Below are 4,487 nucleotides of genomic sequence, written 5' to 3' on the forward strand. Positions count from 1 at the left end.
CACAATCATGCAATCATATCATAAACCCCAAAATATTTATAAAACAATTATTTCTATCTCGGATTTGTGGTCACGAAACCACTATTCCGATTAGGCCCTAATTCGGGTTGTCACACTTTCCCTGAATTTCTTGGATTTTCTGTATCACTAGGAAAATTACCTTGTGAACGGTTTTTGAGTTCAGTTGCTAGCTGACTTATTTTGTTTTTTATGTTTTTAAATGTGGCTGCTTGGCTTTGGATTAGGGCAACATTTTTGGCTGTGTATGCCTTCAACAAGTTTTCTAAGCCATTGGAAGTTTCAGCTTGGGGTTGCTTCTAAACTTGTTGGGTAAAAACAGGTGGCTGGGTTGGTCTAGTTTGGGCATAAGTGTTAATAGTTCCAGCCTCTTGGTTACTCCAAGAGAAATTAAGGTGGTTTCGCCTAGATGGGTTATAAAAATTGGATTGTAGTCCTTGCCTTCCTCGATTCTAGTTCTAATTACCCATGTAAGACATGGATTCTGATTTTGATGGACATTCTTCGAACAAATGTCCTTCTCCACAATAGACATAGGCTATATTTTCAAATTGATTAGGTGGCTGAGCTACAAAACTATTAAACCCATTAATGGTAAAAATTTTAAGCATTAAGGAAATCAAAGATACCTGATATGTGAGTGAAGTGAGTGGATCCACTTCATGTATTCTAACAACTCATCTTCCTGACGCTACTCAATTGGTTGGCCATTGGTAATTGTTGCTAGCAATTCTCTCAATGATTTCATAAGCCTCGTTATAAGACTTAGAACTGAGAGTACCATTAGCAAAAACATCCACTACCATCCTTGTATGAGCATTGAGAATGTTATAAAACATCTCAAGTTGGATGCAATGAGAAATTTCGTGATGAGGGTACTTCTGTAATAATTCTTTGCACCTTTCCTATGCCTCATAGAAGGACTCATCATCCATTTGTTGGAAAGCAGTGGTCTTGTTCTTCAACTCAACATTCTTGTTAGGTGGTAAAAGGAATTTGGTGGCAATGAGTTCAACCAGGCTCGAGCTTTATCCCTTAGTGAATATAGGAACAACTTTAATCATTGTAACATCCCGAATTAGGGCCTGGTCGAAACAGTGGTTTTGAGACCAAAATTCGAGATAGAAATAATTATTATATGATTCTTACAAGGTCTATGATATGTATGCATGCTTATGTAAAAGTTTCATGAAGAAATTCTATGCATAAAATGTCTAATTAGATTTTAGGGACCAAATTGAATAAAATACAAAACTTACATTCTAGAAGCTTTAAGCATGAAATTGCTTTAAATTATAAATTAGAAGGTCCTAATTAGAAAATTAGCCAATTTCTATAATTTTGGACAAAAATGGGCATGCATAGGAAAAAATTTGAAAGAAAGGTACAAAGGGTATTTTGGACATTTGGTAAACAAAAGAATAAAAAGGGAAAAATAAGTCAAAAATGTGCTTATCTTCTCCATGTGATAGCTAAATTTTTCAATAGCCATAGTTAGGGTTTTGTTCAATATTTCAGGCTTGATTGTAAGTGCTCCTTAGCCCCGTTTTTAATGTTCTTTGTATTTTTGAAATTTGACTCATGTGCAAAATGCATGTATTTTGATGATTAATGGAGGAATATGAATGTTTGATGCATAATAAACATCTCTTACTAGGTGATTTTTAGTGAAAACACCAAAAAAGGGGACTTGTTTGTAAAAGTGTAAAAATGGGTAGTAAAAATGTGAAATAAAGGAAAATGTGGACTGATATGAGCATGATATAGGTTCGGCTAGGCTTGGGTAACAAAGAAAATTCATGCATTTCATTTTATGAGCAAAGGGACTAAACCGTTAAGAAGTAAAAAGATAGGGGTAAGAAGGTAATTTTATCGAAGCATGAACAAGTTAAATTTGGCATTATAAATCAAGAAAAATGTGAACCGGGCCTTGATCGAGGAAAGAATAAAGTATACAATGATTAGGCTCAATTACCATCATTTTGTACCGAGGTAAGTACATGCGTAAATAATGCGACAATGTATTATACTTTGATGTGTTGACATTATGTTATAAATGTTTTATTAGTATTATGTATGCTATGCCTAATGATAACCTTGTAAGTATGAATGATATTGGTTGTTATCCACGACGTTACGAGCAAGTACGATGGAGATGCTATGTGTATATGAGAAAGAATCCCGTTTGAACCTTAGGAATAAATTAGGATACAAGTGACATGTCACTAGGAATTAAGAAATCCGAACTCATTGAGTTGGTCTGGGTTCGTGATATATATGAGGTATCCGAGCTTGTTGAGTTGGTCCGAGTTCATTATGGATGCGATACATTTAATTGGGCTCCGGGAAATGGTCTTGTGTGTCCTACCGGTGGCTAGGTAATCCTTAAGGGGGTTGGATACCTGACAGCTTATGTGAACAGCCCATGTAGTTACACCTTGATCAATAGCTTATATGAGCAAGCCCGTGAGTAGCTCTTTTATGAGAGTTACATGTTATGAGGTAGCCTTGGCTACGTATGTATGTGTGGCACTTATGTGCAAGTTTTCTGTGTATCCAATAGTATTCCGAGTGTTTAATGGGTAATGTAATGGATATGATGAAAGTCCCAAGGAGGGCATGTTAAAGAGGTATGGTTATATACTATACTACGATGAGTACAGGTATGTACGCTAAACCTATGAATAATGTCTTGATAAAGAATGACTTGTGATGGGAAAGTATATGTATACATATGATAAGTAAGTCAAAAGGTTTAAATGATGAATAATCCTTATGTATATGTTACTATGTTTTTGTATGTTAATTGCTTATTATCATTGCATATTATTTTCATATGGAGTTACTAAGCTTTAATGCCTACCCCCTCTCTTTCCATCCTTTGTAGTTCCACCAAGCTAGCTTGGGGATCGTAAGTTATCGGAGCATTCGATCACATTATCAAAAGATTATTGGGTATAGTGAATTTGCTATTTTGAGTATGGCATGTATAGGGGACTTGGTCATTTTGTAATATGTGTCATGCTATTTGGATAAATTTTGAAGGCCTATTATGTTGATAATTCATTTTGTAATAACCATGTGATATGGCTCATAATTGATTATTGGGTTGTAATGTCTAATTATTCATGCATGCATGTGTTAATACCTTGATGATGTGCTATGTGGCTTGTTTGATGGATACGCGATGAGGAATGAATTAAGTACTTAGAAATAAGGAATGACTTAATGACTTAAGATTACTATAGACATGAATGTGTAATTTGAGGTTATGGTAACAAATTTGATTATGCATGAAATTGGTGTGGAATGCTTCCAAATGGTGTGACTAATTGAATGTGTAATAGAACAACATTATGAAGGTGTGAAAGTTCCATGATGTTGAATATTTGAGTGTCTAAATATGTCATGTTGCATGCTATGAAATATGTTTAAGTATATTAATGATTGAGGGTGACAATTGGCTTGGAAAATAGCCTTTAAATGATCCACACGGTAGACACACGGGCATGTGCCTAGACCTTGTGTGGCACACGATCTGCCCCACCGGCGTGTTGAATGGCTGTGTGTCTCCTGCATCTAAATTTTGCAAGTCTGTATCCTAGTAGTAAACACACGGGCTAATACAGGGGCGTGTGTCTTGGCCGTGTGAGAGACACGGCCTACCTACATGGGCGTGTACTCTAGCCGTGTGAAGTTTGCACTATTTTATGAAAATACATTTATTTTTAATTGACTACACGGTCTGGTCACACGGGCATGTGATATGGCCGTGTGACCCTAAATTGGTTCTGACGTCATAGTCAGAGAGTTACATGGCTAGAAGACACGGGTGTGTCGAGAGTACATGGCGTGTCCCTTGTATCACACGGGCGTGTGACTTTGTATTAAGGAAAATTTCCTAAACCATTCTAAAATTTTCGATTTAGTCTCGAATCTTTTCCGATGGTTGTTTTGGGCCTCAAACTATGGTTTAGTCGGTTCTAGGACTACGTAGCATGTGTTTGAGTCTAGATATACATGCCATAGATATTATGATAGTGTGACGACCCTGGAAAATTTTAAAATGTGTTTTCATATAGCAAATGGATCTTGACAGAGCAGTGGCGGATGATGTAGAAAGTAACGCTCTTGCTCCTGCTAAAGGGGCGGCTCCATCTGAGAGTAGACCCAAAATAGTTAGTAGAGGAGAATGAGGCAGAGAAGCCTTTCTCCACATGATGAATGCATGGTATATGGAGTTCGTTCAAACGATCCCAAACGTTCAACCTCCCCTATCTCCTCCAAATCCTCAACCCGTACCTGTGATGCCTCAAAGTATGGATTTCATGAGATTCTCTATAACACCTGTTGATAAAATTCAGAAGATGGTGCTGAGGAATTTAGGGCAAATACTAATGATGACCCAGAGAAAGTAGAGTTCTGGTTAGAGAACTCGATACAGGTATTCGATGAAATATTCTTTACAC

At 36.7% G+C, this 4,487-nt stretch overlaps 1 non-coding gene across 1 annotated transcript; it reads left to right on the plus strand.

Moving 5' to 3' along the window:
• Positions 1-879: 879 nt before the first annotated feature.
• LOC128286048 (small nucleolar RNA R71) lies at positions 880-985 on the plus strand. The gene has a single exon (XR_008276595.1). It is a non-coding gene; the product is annotated as a small nucleolar RNA R71 (small nucleolar RNA).
• Positions 986-4,487: the final 3,502 nt, after the last annotated feature.

This window comes from Gossypium arboreum, chromosome 12 (genome assembly GCF_025698485.1).
Source record: "Gossypium arboreum isolate Shixiya-1 chromosome 12, ASM2569848v2, whole genome shotgun sequence".
In the NCBI taxonomy this organism is placed as follows: domain Eukaryota; kingdom Viridiplantae; phylum Streptophyta; class Magnoliopsida; order Malvales; family Malvaceae; genus Gossypium; species Gossypium arboreum.